General features: G+C 35.1%; 2 long non-coding RNA genes across 3 annotated transcripts in view; one reads left to right on the top strand and one right to left on the bottom strand.

The window, feature by feature from the left end:
- The window catches only part of LOC106025872 (uncharacterized), a 73,302-nt gene extending 61,179 nt beyond the window's left edge, over positions 1 to 12,123 (top strand). For both annotated transcript variants that reach the window (XR_010045520.1, XR_010045519.1), the window contains exons 6-7: positions 222 to 7,670; positions 8,349 to 12,123. This is a non-coding gene — a long non-coding RNA (uncharacterized LOC106025872). The remainder of the gene's footprint in view (positions 1 to 221; positions 7,671 to 8,348) is intronic.
- LOC106027789 (uncharacterized) lies at positions 5,513 to 20,302 on the bottom strand. The gene is made up of 4 exons (XR_010045521.1): positions 18,907 to 20,302; positions 18,440 to 18,578; positions 15,272 to 15,423; positions 5,513 to 6,507 (listed from the first exon to the last, which is right to left on the bottom strand). It is a non-coding gene; the product is annotated as an uncharacterized LOC106027789 (long non-coding RNA).
- Positions 20,303 to 20,620: the final 318 nt, after the last annotated feature.

The following is a 20,620-nucleotide window of genomic DNA, read 5'->3' as shown; positions in this document are numbered from 1 at the left end:
CTTAGAAAAATAAGAACTAGTATATTCCCAGGAAAGGTCTTACTCTTTATACTAAGTTTGGGTTAGGATATTTAATATGCTCAAATTTATAAAATCTTTTCTAAATTTTATAAATTACTTTCATAAAAAAGCAAATCCGAAAGTATGATCACACCATGTGATCACATGTGGGTAGAGTTTATATTTGACTGAACAGTGGATATTCTTTTTCCTCTCACCAGGTTAATGCACTGAAGATACTTACAATTACCTGACAGAACTCTGTGGTGTCCGTTTCCCTGTCACTGATAAACTGCTGATGATCATTCATATTAGACCAGTTGGCAGCCCGATACTCTGATAACTTTACTGTCTTTCATCTGACACTTTTATAATGTTTATTGTTTTGACTATTAAAAGGAATCTTCAAACGAAGTGTCATTTTATTATTTCTGATTTTTTTAACCTGAGCACTGAGTGCTTGGTGTCATCAAAAGCTTACAGGAATTCCTGTTTCAAAATTCCCCTCGCAAGGATCTCACTCATCAGCTTCCAGCTGGGCTGGTAGACTTGAGCAACATCTTACAGTATCTCTATCTTTAAAAAAAAAAAAAAAAAAAAAAAAAAAATATATATATATATATATATATATATGTGTGTGTGTGTGTGTGTGTGTGTGTGTGTATGTATGTATGTATATCTTTCTCTTGAAATTCAACAACCTCAGGAGTAAAGCGAACAAGTATGTATTTCACTTTTTAAAGGGATAAACCATCTCCAAATTTTGCCTGCTTTTTGGTTTCTGCAGTGACATTAAAAATTTTTGTGTGGGCATGTGGGTATATATGTGTCTGTGTGAACATACAATTTTGGCATTTATAATTCTCCTGTAGTGTTAGTTCATTGTAAGATATGTCATTATTACCTGAATTGCATCTCCTAGGATTAGTCTTTAATCCTCTCTATAAAATATCATGCTCCTTTAGGTTGGAAGTAACACAGTATACAGCTATTTGTTGATAACTTAAGGTTATATTACAGGGTTTCCACAGTTTATAAGTATCTAAATAATTGAAATATGTTATATGTTATTTTTCATAAAAAACAAGTGAACAAATGAAATTTATTGAATTTCAGTCACTGTAAAAATTATGTTTTGTGCAATAAATCCCTTAAAACATAGTTATAAAAGGAAATTCTCTAGCAAAATGTGAAAATTAGCTAATTATAAAATGAATTCTTCTAATAAATAAATTATATATGCTCCAATATCCTTTATATATTAGACACATGCATTAACTTAGTTACATTTCATATATGTATGTAGTTTGCAGTTAGTTATCTTAAAATGAATGGACTTAGTGTTTCAAGTTAGACTGCAAAACAGCAAATACATAAACATTGATCAACCATAATAAAGAATATATCATCAAGAATAACTGTAAGCTAAATATAAACCAAATAACAAACTCCATCTTTTCCTGCATGAAAAACTTATTGATAAGAAAGGAAAAGATGCATTTGCTAAAAGTTTGTGTTATAAGCTCACAGAAAGAATTTTCAGACATTTGCACACTGGTATGTAACAAAAATGCATTTCCTGGCAAGAGTTGCACACAGTTTATATAATCTTTAAAGTTAACTTTAAGATAACCACTATGTCAAATCTGGTGCCACGGTATATTTTATTTGATAGTACCACTTTTCGTCCTTCTCAACTTATACCCTAAACTCACAGTCCAATTTTTGTAGGTTTCTAGAGTTAAAAACTAATTCAATACTAATAGAATTTTAATGAAGAATGATTAAATGGTTACTTTTGTGTTTGCTGTTTGCGATTACACTCATTATCAGTATTACTTTGCTTATACAATAAGGCAGAAAGAAAACACTTAAGATTTTACTCATTACACATCAATTTCCTATGTATTTGATTTTTATGCAGAAATTTCTGACTATTGACTACAGTAATGAAATTGATAAGTGAATTCAGCAATTTTCAAGTATAAAATCAATATACTTCATGAAAACTATCTGCAAATGTTTAGAAAATAAATTGGAAAATTATTATAGTTAATCTAAGTATCACTTAGAATAACCAAAATGCAATTTGTAGTGAGTTTAATAATAAAAGTACTACAAGTCCTTTAGAATGTGTAGTAGTTCTCTTTGTGTGACTTAATCTTCCATTATTACAAAAAAAAACATAATTACAAAAAAAAACATAATTACAAAAGAAAAGCTTTGTGCTGGTTAAATTTGAGAGATTCCGGTCTCTGGGACTGTTGACTTGCAGTGACACAGTATACGCAGTGAAGCAAAACTTCTAACTTCATGGCTAGGAAACAATAGAAGGAAGGGAATGCACTGAATTTCATGATCCTCTGCAGAGATTTGGTTTTAATGACCTAAGTACCTCCAACCAAGTTCCACCTATCAGAGGTTTCACTCTCTTCTACCAAGCCTTCAACTCAATTTTTAATTTTAAAAAAATTAAGATAAAAGAGAACATAACAAAATAGGTCAGAACAGAACAATTTAAGCAACATAGTGTTTCACCACAAGACAACTCGACATAATAGTAGCTACCATAGTGTCTCTTGAAATATTTGAATATACCTTCATACACTATGGTATCAAACCTAACAAAGTAGTATAAAATCATTCAAGAGAATGAAAGTGTTACAGGGTATTCAGAACCAACAAACAGAAAACAAACAAGGATTACTATATTATCTCCTTGTCCATAAAATTTTTGTTTATACTATCACACCTAACAAAATCCAATGAGATACAACATGATAAAACCGATGGGAGACAGAAGAACAAAAGCATGGTAGGATGATACTAAATCAGCACTAGCTATGATAATGTCTTGTTTTCATCAAAATAGCTGTTCATACTATCACAGACAATAAAGTCAAACAACCAGAATAAAACCATAATGAATGAAAACATAAGGCTTCAAAGCAATATAGTGGGGAATCATGATTACCATACACTTTGATGTATTCTTACCATTTCTTACACTAAGACGACTACGGTATTTATACAGGTCAGTTTGATTCCTTTTGCTTGTGAGTATGGTCTCAAACTTAAGACCAAGCCTTCAACACTTAAGCACTGAAGATCAAAACGGTAGCACCTCTTGTTTCTGTTTTTGCTTTCCACACTTTGTTAGCTACAGGCTTTGTGTCTGTAATCTGTGGAATTATCCAAAAATAAATCATTTGTAAGGGTTAAATTTTATACCCTTTACAGTACTACAATGAAATCTAATTCCATTCCTCTCTATTCTGCTTCGAACATTAATTGTTACTTTCTCAATCATTTCCACAATGTACATGCTAAATCGGTAACAGCAGAAATCTTGGTTTTCAAATTATCACGGCATTGCATTCTTGTGGTCCAATGACTTTTTTCTTAACTCTGCAAAAGTGCAAAGCACAGTATTAGTTATGTTGGCAATTTGGATAAGCCTGAAAGAAGACGTAGTGTTTTCTTTAAGGAAAAAGGTGAAAGTTTTTGACTGAATAAGTTCTTTCCTTAGAGAAAGCAAAATAACTTTGCATTGAGATTGCTAAAATCCGTAGTAAATGAGAAATTGTTAATTTCTCAATGTGCTTATAGTTTAAACTTAAACTTACAGGGGCTGGGGATTTAGCTCAGCGGCATAAGCGCCTGCCTTGCAAGCAGGCAGTCATGAGTTCGATCCCTGGTACCGATAAAAAGGAAAAAGACCAAAAAAAAAAAAAAAAAAAAAACTTAAACTTACTACAGATATGCTCACAGAATAAAGCACTCTATACAGGTTCTAGGATTTTCCATAGTTTCAAACATACATAAGGGACCTTGCAATGTATTTCTATGGGTAAAGGCACTAGTGTACAATACAATGTATATCTAATTTTTAATACGGGTATTTTCTGTATTCAAAACTATCATATACAGAACCTTGATTATTTCATCTAGACATGAATTAAATCATAGTTTCATTCTAAATAAAAGGAAATTTTGGATATACTACACAGATAGTTTCTAAATATGGATTTTAATGTCAGTGTCTAGAGACAGCAGGATAAGACAAAATTGAAAGACATTTTTAAAAATTTACCTAGTTTTTCTGTAAAGGTAATATGATCAATAGAATATTGGTACTGGTATAAAGCTAATATATCAACAGGAAATGTTAAAATAATGCAAAATTAGTTCTATACCAAATTGTTTCTTTGCATTTTTATGTATGTATTTAATTGATGCCATCTTCCCAATTTAAGTCATTTAAGGTAATCTTTTAAATAACTGAAATTAAGAAATGTTTTTTTTGCAGAAAAATGAAAGGATACCTTTCTAATTCTGCGCATTACAAATAATTTAAAATATAAATAAATGTAAAAGTAATACAAATATTTTATAATAAAAAACGATGATTTTAGTTTTGTGGTATCTAATAAGCAATAATCATTTTAAAAATAAATTCAAATCATCCATATAAAATGTATTTGTCATTTAAAATACATACCTAATAAACTATGAAAATAATAGACTAAATATATTTGCAAGTTTTATAACCATTGAAGATGTTTTTCTTAAAATATAACATACTCCTTCAAAACTACAGAAAAAAACTAATATAAATCAGCATAATTAGGACCATGTACAGAAAATGTGCATAAAATATGCTCAGTATTGTCAGTCATAAAGGAAATACAGACATAAAAATGTGCTCAATATTATTAAGCATAAAGGAACTGCAAATTAGACTCCCAAACAGATCCATTCACATGCACTATAACAGTTACAACCCAATGTAATTATGTCCCTGTGATATGTTGGCAAGAACTGACACAGTTGTAAACCCCTGTATATTATAGGTGGGAGAATCATTAGAGGAATACATAGTCCAAACTTCTTTTAATTAAAGTTTACTTTACATCTGGCTAATAATCCTGTAATTACAGTTCCGAATATTAACCGTTTCAGTTGCTCATTATGAAATGCAAGTGTGTGATGGAAGGAGTCTTTCACGATTTGCTGTCAGGTTTCCCACCACTGCAGACACTGTAACACAAACATTATTGCTTATGAATTTGCTCATAAAGCTAAAAGCACATGAAAAGCACAACAAAGGTGTTATAAAACTAGTTTTCAAAGAATGAATATTTTGATATGTATTTTAATGTATTTAAATGATTTTGATAACTAAAAATACCAATAAGAACAGTTCAATACTATTCATTCCTATGCATTAATTGAATACTTATCAGCAAGAATAAGAGGATGTGACACAGGCCACAGCAAAGAATGGATTTGCAGTCAGACAATTCAGTACACAGTATGCAAAGATAAAACACTGAAATGAGGGATGAGATTATTTCCATTAGATTTCTGTGGTCCAGAAAGGTAAGGAGGATTGGGAGGCAGGCATGCAAACAGAACCATATTTTCAGGATGTGAAAAGCCTGTGAGAAGAGGAAAAGCAAAGTGGTCTGGTGTGTCTTATGTACAAAGCAGAGGCCCAGCTGCGTGTAACTGGAAGGAAACAGTTTAAACTCTATTTTATTTTCTGTTTTATCTGAACATTTCTTCATCATGTTTCATTCACTTTGTGAAATTTATTTTAGATGATACAATAAGACGTAAGATTGTACATTCTAATGGAGTTTCATGTAGTATTTTGGTAGCAGGTTTCCAAACAGCAGCAGGAAGCAGTAGTAGGAGAGTTTTGGCCAAAATAACTTCATCCAAGGTGACTACAGCATCTATAACTTGTCGTCACAGAGCCACTTGCATTCATAAGCAGGGTCTACTCAGCATCCATCAGAGGGAGTCAGATTTCAGGCACAATCTGGTGGGCCAAGCGTGGTGGGCAGACACATGTCAGGACTGGGTGGTCGACAGTTACTCAGGATGTCCAGTACAGCATGAGGCACCTGGACAATGAGGGCTTGGACTAAGATGAGCTTGTCAGGTTTCTTAATCACAAGGACAGCAACTATTAGAGCATGAAGATAAAAAAGGGAGTAGGCAGCCCTGAGTAAGCATCATTGTTTATGTGAACTCAAGGGCCCACATTTTATAGGATGCAGAAGCTCTAAGGAATTTGTGGATTTTTTCTTGTAGTCAGTTTGTGCAAGACATTGTGCAGAGCTTTTCAGTCTTTCCAGCAGGCAGCTTGGATGTCATCAGTCAGAAGTGCTGCAATATGTTGTGATGGGAAATCAACAAGGTCATCTGTGAGGGTTTCTCAAAAAGAGGACACATAATTTTTTGATGCCTGGCTGGGTCTTTCCATCTTAAAACAAACATGAACTGGCTGACAGGAGCAAATCAAAGGCAGGAGATATTCTTTAGGTCCTGACAGCTATACTAGCAGACAGCGGGTGGCAGAAGTCTGAGGCAGTGCATATGGAGGCCAACTGCTGCAGCATTGTTAGCTCAGAGATTCCGACCTGGCCTTACACGCAGGAGAGGCCTATTTTAGCAGTATGACAGTCTACAGTGTTTGCTCAGGAGACCATAACAGAGCTGAAAGAAACAGAGAAATAGGCTGTCTCAGAGAAAAGGTGTTGGTGGCTTGCCCAAATATGTCCTCGGCTCCCCCCCCACGCCCAAGTAATGGGAGAGTCCTTAATTCCATAGGACAACTGAGTCCAAGTGAGCTAGAGCAGTGCAAGGAAAGTGTATGGGTTGGGAAGCACAGAGTGCAAAGTGATGGCTGTACTATTGATGGCACAGCAGTTATTTTTCTCATGCACACATTGTGTTCCTCTCAGGGGTCAAGTGACGGGGAGGCTGAATGACTTGGTGTAAAAGTGATGGTCCCTGGGGCTGGGGATTTAGCTCAGCGGCATAAGCGCCTGCCTTGCAAGTAGGCAGTCGTGAGTTCGATCCCTGGTACCGATAAAAAACGAAAAAGACCAAAAAAAAAAAAAAAAAAGTGATGGTCCCTTCTAATTTGAAGAGCAAGCCTCTTCTCAGATAGGAACTGATGTTGGTGAGGTGTCCTTCCAGGCTGTAAGTTAGTGCCTGAAATAAAGAGTGAGAGATAAGAGTCCCAGCTGCCCCAAATGGTAACTTTTGACAGAGGGAACTTTGGAGGGTAAGAGGGTTCTGTTCCATTGTCTATCAGGAGGCACAGGTTTGCCCCAACTTCTACAGTGACTGCAGGTTCTCAGGGGCCCAATTTGATAGAGCTCAATATTTGTCCTCTTTATCCAGCCCCAACATGGAGAAAAGAGTTTCAGGCTGAGGGGGCCTGGATAGTCAGGTTTCTTTACGTCTTGCATATGGAACGAACATTTTTCTGGTGTCAATAGCCTGAAGCCAGAGGGTATGACTGTCTATCAGGCTGAATTTTCTTATGGACATCATATGCTTTAATCAGGTTTTTGGGTGATGGCAGGTGATTAGCATTTGTGTCCCTTTTTGATGTCTGAGATGTTCTTGATTGGGCTATTTCTAAGGAAAAGTGACCTTTGGGAAATGTCATGGTAACTCATTCATCAGGGCTGACAGCCCTATATTTCTTGGTCAAAATGTAGAACTCAGAAGGAATTGCAGCAGCTGTTGTGGGTAAGCATTAAATGATGCTATCTGATCAGTGTAGGAAACAGAAGGCTCTGGAGAGAGGACCTCTGTGGCTGAGTGTGGGCAGCGGCTGACTGGAACTGGTGCAGGGCTGGAAGGAGGTGAGTTGGGAGGGGGGAGTGATGCTGTAGGTGCTGGCAGGGACTCTGGCAGCTGAGGAGGGGTCAAGGTGGACTTCTCAGGGAAACCTGCCTCTGCTTTCTTTTATTTTTTTCTTTGAGACTTAGGGAGCAGTTTGGTTTCATTTTTAAATCCGTAAAAACCCTTTTCTGCAGTCAAGGACTGCAGGTTTTGCCAAATTAACTCCCATTTCTGGCTTCCTACATGTGTGCTCTGTATTCTTGAACAATGTTGCAACACAAAAAGAGTGAGCACCCCTCAGAGATGCTCTGGGTTTAGGGTTTCTGCAATTGAATTTTAGAGTGCAATATCATATTTCATCAATTATAGCTTTCAGTCCTATTGACTCTAATTTCAGTGTTTCTCAAAGAGAGAAATTTGAATATAGTTTGTAAACAACCAAATGGAGTTCTGAGATAGTTATGCTGACTCAAAAGCAAAGAATCAGATGAAACAGTTTTCCATATAGAAGAACTAGGTGACATTATCAATAAACTGAAATGCATGTTAAGAATAGACTGACACACTCCAAGAACTAGTATTATTAGTTATACAACTAGTATTGCAGTTCTTGCTATTTATTATTATTAAGCAAAGTGTTATCTTGATTCTCCTCCTTGAAAACATTTTTGGTGTTTTGGTGTCTTTTCTGTTCATAGGGGTGAAACACCTGACATTTGCAATTTGAAGAGCAGAACACTTACTCTTTTGGTTCATGCTGACTGGCTCTGAGACAAAGGCCTGCTGGTGGAAGGACCGGGAAGAAAAGGCTTCTCATGTCATGGTAACCAAAAGGGAGAGAATGCAAAGAAAAGCCAGAGAATGATGGTACTTTTCAGTTTATGCCCACATAATCCTGCTCCTAGCCAGGTTACACTTCTAACAGTACATGCAGTAGCTAAACTCATTAGAGGGTAAATTCAGTGATGAACATACTCACTCCACGGTCTACTCACCTTCACTACCCCACCTGAGATTTAGGGGGGATGTTTTAAGTAAATCTTACAATTCTGTTCTGGTCCTGAAAAGATTTATCATCTCTTTGTGTAAAATGTACTTACCCAATCACCAAGATTCACCAAGGTTTTAAAAGTCCAAGAACTACTTTTTGGAAAAGTCCTAGTCTAAAATTTCCTTTGCGACTGAAGGCATACTCTTAGCCATGAGCCACTGTTAAAAATATTTAAAATACTACCAACATATAATGGCACATCATAAACCTTCTATTCTAAAAGACTGAAATAAGATACAGAGAGTTATGTAGACTGGATCAAAGTGAGAATGGAGCCCAGCATAGTGAGCATTAAATTCTATAGCACTGTGTCTAGCACTCAGGGAAAGTTGTGAGAACATATGAGAACCCAAGTTTTTGTGAAACCCAGTCCATGTGAATTTGCCTGTTGAAGCCCTCGTGGCCTTTATTGGGGTGGTTCTGCTAACTACCTGCAACTTTTCTGACTAGGTGTTCCTCAGCCTTGGCATCTTCAGCTTTCTCAAGCCTCCATTACACTTTTGGCTTCCCCTTTACAGCTTAATGACTTACTTTCAGGGCCACACTGCTGGACCTACCACATCTTCTGAAATCTGGGTAGAGGACACACAGCTCTTACATTCTTCTTTCCCATAAAACCAGCACCACGTGGAAGATGTGGAGGTCTGTGGTCAGATCTGCCAGTTTCCAGTTTCTCCTGGATCATGGTTACAAAGACATCTGATGCCTGAACTACAGGAAACGCTTTCCTGGATAGCACTGAATGAACTTGGCTCCTCAGGGCTCTAGTTCCAAACCAAAGTCTTTCATTTTAGGACTTTTAAGTCTTCTGATGGGTCAAGTATGCTTAATTTATGAAATGTTCCTCAGATAATTTTCCTATTTTCCTGATTCAAAGAATTTGGCTCTTTTTTCATGCTAATCTTTTAAACAACTGTACTCTCCTTTCTGCCAACTGTCCCATGCTATATTTCTGATGAAACTGCAAATTTTTAAAATAATTTAACTCTGTCATTTTTTTTCTCGTTTTCATAACAGATCTTGCTAGAAACAGCAAGCATCCCTAACTATAGATGAACTATTGGGCCACCTTGAACTTTCCTCAGCCACATAAATCCATCATACTTAATCTCAACCTTCTGCATAGTCTCATGATTTAGATAAAGATTTCATTTGATTTTTTGCCAGAGTATGACACCCATGACCAGGAGTCCAACAGCCAATGGAGTTCGTATTCCTAACTGGAACTTCCGGAGACTAGCTTTACTGTATGCATTCCTATCACTATTCTGTTCTTCTAGCTCTGATCAGAATTTCCCACCTACCTTGGCAAACAGTATTCTAGATTTTTCTGGTCAGATTTTCAAACTACTCCCAAGAATGTCTTCCAAACAAGTGGAAGCCAGTAAGTCCAATACATTCACAGAAATTATCCCACTTTGTGTATAAAAATCTATTTCGATGACTTTCTTTCTTGCAGGGACAAAATATTCAATACCCAGAACTTTAAGGACAAAACATTTATTTAGGCTAATATTTTGCTGTCTGCAAGAGAGAAATGGCATGATGGAAAGGCCTGACAGGAAGAAATCAGCTCATGTCATAGTGGTCAGAATTCACACAGTGAATAAGGACCAGACAGTGATAGATGCCTCCAGGTCAAGGCCCAGGTACCTGCCTCTAGCCAGACTCTAAAGAGCACACTCAACTGCTAAATTCACATTGGTGAATCCCTTGATGAGTGTAGTGCCCTGATGATCCAGGCAACTTTCAAAACACAAAGTTTGAACACATGAGACTTTCTGGGAAATTTTAGATCTAGCAAAACGGTTGATATTATTTTCAAAGTTCAAGTTCCAATATCAATTGGTGGTTCTGTTTTAATTTTATTTTAAAGCTCTGTGCATAAGCTTTCTATGGATTCCAATGCCATGAAATTACTAAGAATTTTTCACACTCATAACCCCACTCTCCCAGAATTTAAAGTCTATTTTCTTTGCCTTTCAACTATTTGTCATATTGTGTCTCGTTTCTTGTAATATATTCGCATAACAAAATAACATTAATTATAGGAGCTAGCTGTGTCTTGTTTCATTCATTCATTAAATCACTTATGCCACCGGTATTTATTGAAATGTATTATTTTTGATATAATATGGATTGATTATAAAAACAAAGACTATGGCTATTTTTGAAAAATATATTCTTTCTAAAAGCGAGGGAAAAACAAACCAAAAGTAACAATTACGTATTTGCCAATTGAGGTAAATGATGTTCCAAATACAAGTAACATATTAAGAAAACAGTAGAAATGTAGTAATTAAATTTCTCTGCTATTGTGAATATTACCTTTTTTTTTCATCTCAAATAGAATGCTTAGCAATTTGGTATGTTATATATGTGAATACAGGAAAATTGGGCCTCCCAAACCTTGCCAAAGTTAACATTATAATAAAAAGCAAAACCTTTTTATTTCTCAAATTTGGTAGGATTATTAATGTCCTGATTCTTATGCTGAAATATTTTGCAACATATTTTAAATTACTGTTTAGCTGTTTCCTTTCACTTGGAAAGATATTAGAATGAATTTAACTAACTTTCTTTTCTAAGAGTTTCCTAAATTTTAAGATATACTTGAATTGAGGGATCTAATTCTTGAAAAGGGTCTGAACTCCAAAAGAGAAATTGGTATCTCACAAAATTGTAAAGCATTTTTAAATCCAGTTATCTGGCAAAATGATTTAGGTATCTATAGGCTTGTAGCATTCATATTACCTTGAACATTGTGCCACCTTTAATAAGAATGTTTCATCATTCTCTCTAAACTTAATTCAGCATCTTGAAATGAATAGAGGTAAGTTTCAGTTAATATATAACCCTTCTGCTAATGAACATTCAGATCTCTCAAGGCCTAGGACCAATTTGACAGTTGTCTGAGTGCTATATACTCCAAGATTCTATTAAGTGATATTGTAATTTCCCGAAAAGTAAATGTCATTTTTGGCAAATTTTCTGCCAAAGCACATTCATTGGCAATATGAATTGAGAAGTTAACTTCCCTAGAGAAAATTTTTCATGAACTTTTGGCTATGTTATATGAAAATAATCAATGAAGGTCATTTTGAAAGTCACAATATAGTATTGTTCATGTCAGCTTATTTGATAACAAGAGAAAAATTTAAGTGACTCCAGGAAACTGTACTTTTGTTACTCAATATACTTTTATTAATATGTAAATTTTGGAATGGTTTTATTTAATTGGAAAGTATGAATTATTTAATAGGTGCAACTAAAATTACTAACCATACTGAAATGTATGTACCTACATCTATGACTGAATTCGCAAAAACTTTGCTATAACTTACATGACTATTTAAAAAGTGTAAAATTGTAAATTAATTTTACCTGATGAACAAAAAAATAAAAGTTGTGCATTGTAATGCGGTGCTTTGTGATGTTTCAATACATGTGTGCATTGCAAAATGTTTAAATGAATATAGAAATACCTGAGACAGAGACACTTCTTAAACTTTGAACTTCTAATAATTGTTTCATTTTTATATTTTTACTATCTGTATAAATATGAGGGTCTAAACACATGTACAAATATTTTATAGAATTTTACAAATACAGTAACCTAAAATCTGTGTCTAAAATAAATGTAGGTGCTACATAACTCTTCCTACTTTATCATTTCATCTTAAAACAGCATTAAACTTTTGCAAATTTCTGTTTTATTTGTAACACACATACCAGTGTATCCTCTCACTGGGATATCCTACCAAAAATGCATAAAAGCTACTGCCTTTCTTCCTATACTCTATTTTACATTGTTTGATGACTGTTTCTCTTTTATTACCATTTCATTCTGATTGCACATCTGTTTTTTTTCCCAACAATGTGTCTTCTGTTTCATTTGTTAGACTCTCATCTATTTTTTGCAATTATTCATTTTATTTATAATCAATTTTAATGCATAATATAGTAACTATGTAACTCAACATTGACAACTATGCTGGTTTCTATCCTATTAGACTTAATCCAAGGAGTCCTGGGTCCTGACGTTGCTTCTGTTGCATTATATAGGAAATACTGATGAATAAGGAAATTTTATATTTTTAGCTTTATAATTGCCTGGTTAAAAGCTTTCCTGTTCAACATAATCCATAAATATGAGTTATTCATATTACAATTATACTAAAGAAAGTTTAGAGCAGAAGAGGTGTAAAGATTGTTGTTCATGTCACCTAGAAAAAAATGATAATTTGCCATTATGTGCAGGAATCAAGGACGATTTCAGCAAATAAATTCACTCTCAGGTACCCAACACTCATAACTATAACAAGTACAGGCACTGAACTGATAATTCTCTTGTATTTCTTTCCTGTGTTTAATACTTTGGTTTTAAAACTAGTACTAAGGTCTTACTTGGATTACTGTTCTAGGTGAGTAGTTTTATATATACATGTATATGGGTGTATATACACATATGTGTATATCTTTCTGTATTCATATGTATAAACATAAGCATATGTCTCTATGTTAAAATTTGAACCCTAATTGTATTCTAATATAGCAGGTTTTTTGAAAGCCTTAATAGCGAACAAGAAAATATGTCTGTTTTAGCTCAATAGATAATCTTATTAGTGTTTTTACATATGTCCAGCGTTAAGATATTAAAACACCAGATTAGCTAAATTTAGATATGATTTTTCAGTGAAAATATCTTACTTGTCCTAGTTACTATGCCTACTTTGACACTGTAGTCATCTACTCAAAACACAGGGATGCTTAAATATACTATCCTGAGGAAGATAGGTTTATAGAAATACCTTTCGTCCTGGATGTGTGGAGTTCTATAAACTCCATTTTATGTACATGTCAAATTCTTTATCCTGTTTGGGATAAACAGTTAATTCTTGGGATAAATAGTTAATTCTTTATCCTGTTTGGGAAGTTTTCTGCCATTAATTCTGTGAAGAAAACTTTTATGGCCTTTGTGCCATCTCCAGCTTTTTCATTGATTCCATTCAAACTTATGATGGTCTTCTTTGCTTCCTCTAGCAAATATTGGATTTTTTATGATCTCTTAAAATTTTTAAGGAATCTTTATAGTCCCTAGCCCCAATCCTGTACTCTAGATCTGATATTCCATCCTTAGAGATTTTTGATCTGTTGTATATACTTTCAGCGGTGATTTTAATCTGAATTGCTATTTGATTATGTTTCAAGGATTCCATTTCTTCCTACATTGGGCATTCACAGTTTCCAAAGTCCTGTCCTTTTTTAACATCTGTGTCTGCTTTAATGTCTTTCATTTTGATCACCATTTATCTGTGTACTTGAGAGATTTTTTCTATGATCTCTTCCATTTGTTTTTTCACTCTTTTGATATCATTTCAGAAAATTTCAATGCTTTGCTTTTGATTTCCTTTATCTCACTGTGCTCTGGGCTTGTCATGGGTGGGCTGGGGGATCTGGGGTTGCATTTTGCTTCTGCATATTTTCATCTTCTCCTTTTACTTTATTTTGTTTTCTGTGTTTTGCTTGCTGATTTCTTATGGTAGGCATCTTTATCAGTAATATTTAGGACTCCCTAGGAAATGTCTTTTGTCTATCCCAAAAACCTATTTTCCCAATTGATTAAGGATGAAAAATTGTTATCTATTTGGCTTGGCACCCAATCCTTTGGTCCTGAACAATGAATGTGACTGTGATCTCATACAATCACCTTATTATCATACAAGGGACAAAAACATAACATATATGAAATCCTGCCTAACGTAGTACAGTTGTCAATAATAGTAGCATCAAGTACAGGCTATCTACTGACAAACTGTAACTGTCAACCTGATACCTTTAACCAGAGGAGCAAATTTTACAGTTATATAACAAAATGCAATATATATATCAGGAACTTGTATGCAATGATTTCCCCCTAAATGGAGTGATTTTACCCTGTGTGGGAAGAGAGAAGAATTTACAGAGATAAAGGACAAGACAGAGAGATGAAAAAGTTCAAATATAGTAGAAGCAAGGCTGGGGTTTAAGGATAATAATTGAAATTTTGGGAAACTGGAGGACACAGGAGACAAGAAAATGAAACTGCAAGTGACGGGGTATTGAAGTAAACCAGAAAGATAAGAAACGATATTCATTCGTGTGAAGCTACCAAATCAGGAGATCATTGAGGAAAAGAGAAATAAGATGAATAGAAAAAAAAAAAAAAACATGGTGAAAAAAAAAAAAAAGAAAGCTGAAAGAAAAGAAAAAGACAAAATAAAGGCAAAGTAACACAGCCACAAACAAAACAGGCAAAACCAACCAGAGAACAAACAGCCAGACAGAGGAAAATAAAAGTAGGAAAATTGCCCTGGTGTCCATAGTTCTCTGGCAGTTTCCAAGTCAGAATCCAGCAATGCGCACTCCAGTCAAGTGGGGCTTGTGCAGCAGCCTATGAGCATGAGCTTGGCTTCTGGGTGTAGGAACTGGGGCAGATCTTTTGTTTCCTGCATTCTCCTAGAGCTCTTTGATATAAAATGCTCCCACCCACTTCTGTTCTTCCTGTCTGTGGTAGGACGTAATGCTCACCTGATGACCAGCGGCTGCTTCATATTCTCCCTCTTGCTTCAGACTGCTCCCCGCCACAGGTCCTGCCTGCAGGAGTGCGCACCCGTTTCCCAGTCTGTTCTTGCTGGTGCCGCCTGCACTGGCATGCACGCCTGCAGCTGGGCCTGTTCTCTCTTGAAGTGAGAACAGAGGATTGGGTAAAGAAGAATTAAAATACATCATATATGGGTACAAATTTGAAACATGTATCAGTGAAGTAAAAAGCAAACAAATGTTTTTCTTCACTGACTTTGGGGCTCTTTTAAGGCATAAATTTCTAGCAGGTCTCTGTCCTTGTTATGTTGGGTTGCATTATCTGCCAAAGATTCACTGGTGAGAATTCTTACACTATTACTTTCTGGCATGTAGATCTGAACTTTCCAGAAGTTTTCCCTTCAACTGGAATGTATTGAATATCATCCTGGAGAAGTGCATAGAAGTCCACACCCTAGTGTTTACCACTGTCCTATCACATGCACTGATTTAGTGGGTGTACAATGCAGCTAAAAGAAATTTAGTGTTTTAAAACAAATATTCCAGTTCAATGGAAATAAAAATGAAAGCACCAGAGATAAATATGGGAAACATTGGGCCTATCTTATGATATATATTTGTCGAACACAGAAAAAAGTGAAGTAGTATTTCCAAAACACAGTTTTAAAGATTCTAAACTTAAAAAATGCTAGAACTATTTTACAAGGTAACTTTAATTATATGTCTACACCTCTGATAATATGACGTAGAGTAAGGTTTATTCAATTTCTTTTCACTTTTTTGGTGAAGGTAGGCTAACTTCTGAGGTTGTATAAAGAAGTTGAATGGAGACAGCATAGATCTGAACTTCTTAAATTGATAAGAGATGGATGACATAGATCTGGAAAATAAATTTATATGATTTTATGTAGCACAAATATACATAAAATATATTCATAAGGGAATGTTGTAATATTACTGACTAAATGACTTTTTATTGCACCATAATAATTATTTTATATGAGTATGGTCAGACAATAATATGATAAAATTAGTGCATCAAAGTTTTCAGTGCAGTTCTATTGCTCATATAAATATATCAAATTTCAAAATAATCCCTTTAAATGAGAGAAATTTCCAGGAATATTTACCTGTAAAGTTCTCAGATTAGCAAAATCAATTTTTCAGTTTATGATTATATATAATAATCTACATTTATATATTATGATGATTGCATAATAATCTATTATATATAATCTATATATTTCTTATATCATGTATAATATTCAGTATAACTAAAATTAACATTAATTTGCTAAACATTAGAAATTTAGAAAAAATAATTTCTTGTAAAGAAAACTTAAATCTCTGCCAATATGAATTTGAACATATTTTTACTTTCTTTTTATAAAATGAATACTAATTTAGATTATATAATCTAAGATGATGTTTCAGGAAAATATTTTAAAAACTAATATTAATAATTTGAAAGATATATTTGCAAATTGTTTCTGAGATGAGTTGTGCAACATTAAGCAGAAACACCAAAAGGGCAGCTAGGATTTGGAGGCAGCTTTATTCTACTTGGCCGAGCACTGAATCAAGATCATTCCGAGAGTATCAGGCCCTGAAGGCTCAAGGAGAGAGGATTTTATGGGATTGCAAAGGGGAAGTCCAAACACAGAGTACTTGGCTGTCTTTGGTTCTTACAGTATGCCCCACAGTGGCCAGCTGTGCATTACAGTAGCCAGCTGTTTCTAGTGGATAGAAGCAATCAGAACTGCAACAGGAACTATTACCAGGGTGACTAAGAGACTGAAGTTACTGGCTTGGGGGTGGTGGGGGTCACATTTTCTACTGCAGCTACACACAGGCATTTATCTTCCCCTCACCACACTCCCCCAAGTTAAAACAATTTTATAATAGCATTTGCTTTATACGAATCCTGAACAAAGTTTTTATAAAATTTAAAAGATCTTCCATGAAACACATGTAAACTAGACAAGCCCTTTTAACATAAAATAATCTCATATCAACTGTAGTTCATTTTTATTTAACAACAAAATTACTTCTCTTTTTATTTTGGATATTCAACTTTCTTTAAATTCACATTATCAAATAACTCACACTTGAATTTTACAATGAACACATGAAATTTTAAGAGTAAGAGAAACATATTTCTTTCACTTACTATGAATCAAGTAATTATTATTAAATCTTATAATTATAAATTTATATTAATAAAATTTATATGCATTTTTTCTGAGTGGTATTTCCCGACAGGTATATTTCTGTAGTTGCTTTGACAGTTTGATCAGAATGCACTAACTTCTGTAATAACTTCAAAATTCTAGGAGCTTACCACAGTGAAGCTTGGTTTTCTTTGATATCACCATGCACTCATGGTCAGTTCAATTTTTTTTCTAATGAGGGTGCCCTGTTCTCTATCCTAGCCATGTTAATCAGGGATTTCTCTAATAAATTTCTGTATAGTAGATACATATCTGCTTTGTCTCTGTGTGAACAGGTTTCTATGAATGCCTCTGAATGTGTATAAATTACATACATGTATGTGTATATATATTTCCTGTTGGCATATAGGAAGAAACTTATCATTAGACATTGAATCATGTAATTATGGCAACTGACAGTTCCTATCTGCTGTGGAGACTCAGGAGTGCTGTTGGTGTGACTCCAAGGCTTGGAAGCTGGGGAGCCCGTGCTTCATAGAAGTAATCTGAGAAATATATAACACAATAAATATGGACCACTTATACATGAAAATCATTTAAAAATCCTTCATATAATAAGCAAAACATAAAACACCCAGGGCTGGGCAAAAGAACACTGAAGTCGGAAGTCACGGTATAGCCTCAGCATTGAGCACCTGTTGTGTTTCTACGTGAAGGCATTTGATTTATGTCAGTCTCCTGGTATCTCTGTTCCTCTAGTTAATTCCCCTCTGAAATATAGTGTATAGCACAGCTCCACTCTGGTATTCAGTTTTCTACTACTGTAACAAATACTTGAAGTAATCAACTTATAAAGACAAAAGGTTTATTGTGGTTCAATTCTGGAAGTTCTACTCTGTGACCAGTTGGTCCACTGGCATAGGCTGCTGGCAGCATATCATGGGCCAGGGTGTGGGGTGACACATAGCAGAACAAAGCTGCTCACCTCATGGCTGGGAAGAGAAGAAGAAGGGCGTGAGATCCTGCTGTCCCCTTCAGGGGGTTCTGCCCAGTGACTGGAGACCTTTCACTAGATTCCAACTCCTGAGGGCTCCACCACCTCCTAGTAGCACCAAGCTGGTGGCCTTTGAGGGACAAAAGAATCAAACTCTAGCTCACCAATAGGGTCACCATAGACAGCTGAGTTACTGCACCCAAAGTGCTGCTCCCACAGTGAACACTCAGACATCAGTCATGACTATTGGAAGAGAGAAGGTGGCAGAAAGCAGATGCTAAAGGGCCTGCACGTCTGCCATTTGCTTGACCACTGTAGAGGGTACTCATTCATATGCCCTGCCCAAGCTATCTTGGGGCATCTCATACCATGAAAATATTATTCATTCAGGTGCAGTAACTCAGCTGCCCATGTAGAGTTCAAAAATATTATTCCCTGAAAATAAGACCAGCCCTTACCTTAAATTTTGCTCCAAAAGATGCACCAGGACTTATTTTTCAGGGTAATCTTATTTTTTTCATATACAAAAATCCGTATTTGTTCAAATACAGTCTTGTCACCTTTTTCTAGAACACTATTATAGTTCTCCAAACCCCACATTATGGACTGAATGTCTTGAAATTCCATTTCTATGGAAATATTGGCCCTAGCCTCTCAGGTCCAGCAGTAGAGCTCTCTTAAAATGTGCACATCTCATCCACGTAGCCTGCTCACAGGGCATAGGAAACACAGCTGTCAGTGACTTTATCCCATGAATTTTTCACCCAAGTTACAATCCCTTGGAGGCTGGGCTTCACAGAGTTTCCATTAAATCAACTATTAATTGAAGACTTAGGAGACAGTTGTGGCCAAAACATGACGGCAGTTAGGAACCATGATGGTTCACACAGAAGCAACAAAAGATTGCAGGCCCCAAAATTCAGAGAATGTTTACTTCACATGAGTGAATTAAGTATGTCTATTACAACACACGATGTATTGAATTTTTAAGATTCATATTATATACAACCATGTCCAGTTGTTATTGCATCCACACGTTGTTCATTACTTAAAGCAGTCCAATACAGCAGATCTTCAGTGAGTGAGGAGTGAAGCAGAAAGCAATTGAAAGTCACCATGAGTCTTGGTTTGGAGCTGGCAGATTTCACTTTAGGTTTACTCCAGATTGAAACTAGTGAAAATGCAGTATGATCACCATGGCGGTTTTACAATATGGCTGCAAAATCTTTTCATGGCTGTGATTTGAATTACATGTTGTAATTAAAGGTTTTTAACATGAGAAAAAAAGTGGTACACAAATACAGGTTGTATTACGACCACCAAGGCTGCATGCTGCATGACAAAACAAATGTATAACGTAACTGTAGCATTACTGAACCAGGTACTTGAAATTGAATTCAGGCTGAATATGAATAAAGAGAACCTATCGCAGGCTTATGCAAAGTAAATTATGTCTTAGAATATCAAAAGGTCAACTATTCTGATTGTAAACTGCCTTATTTTCCTGGTAAACATTTTGAGAAGACTTTTTATAATAAATGCCATTACACTAAAAGATTGCAAAAAAAATAGAATAGTTAAAATTTTTGAAATGAAATTCCCCATAAAATACAGAGTAAATCTTACTACGTAAAAATTTTAAAAACCACATAACACCCTGAATAAAGATTGACTTCATTGAAGAAAAATTCTGCTTTTGTGCATAAATCATTGGTGCAAATGATAAGGCTTTACTGGGGCAACAGAGAAGATGATCTGTAAGAGTCATGTGTTTAAAATTTGTTCAGAAGCATTCATAAGGTTGTAAATTGCTGCTTATAGCATTAAAAACATTTCTATTATTTAAGTGGAGGACCAAAGAATAATGGGAAGAAAATGTTTCTCAAAATAAGGCCAAAGGCCCAAAGCAATTCTAATGTGGGCTCAGTAGGAAACATTTTAAACAAATGCCTTGTGTGAGTATTTTACTTTCTGAATGCCCAGTGGCAAAGAGCAGCTCTTAAAAGCAGGAACAGAAACATATTTCTGACAGGTCAGAGTTCTCTGCAAGTTCATGTTGTGTACACTGATTTTGTTTTTAAGCAAGATCCGAGTATTACCAGAAACATAGATTCCTTGCAAATGAACATGTCAATCCTTAGAAACACTTTCTTTTGATGTTTTCCTTACTTT

The sequence above is a fragment of the Cavia porcellus genome, unplaced genomic scaffold (assembly GCF_034190915.1).
Source record: "Cavia porcellus strain 051 isolate PalLab524CR breed Dunkin Hartley unplaced genomic scaffold, mCavPor4.1 scaffold_34, whole genome shotgun sequence".
Lineage (NCBI taxonomy): Eukaryota > Metazoa > Chordata > Mammalia > Rodentia > Caviidae > Cavia > Cavia porcellus.
Note: the sequence above shows the minus strand (reverse complement) of the source record. Positions and strands in the feature narration are given on the sequence as shown.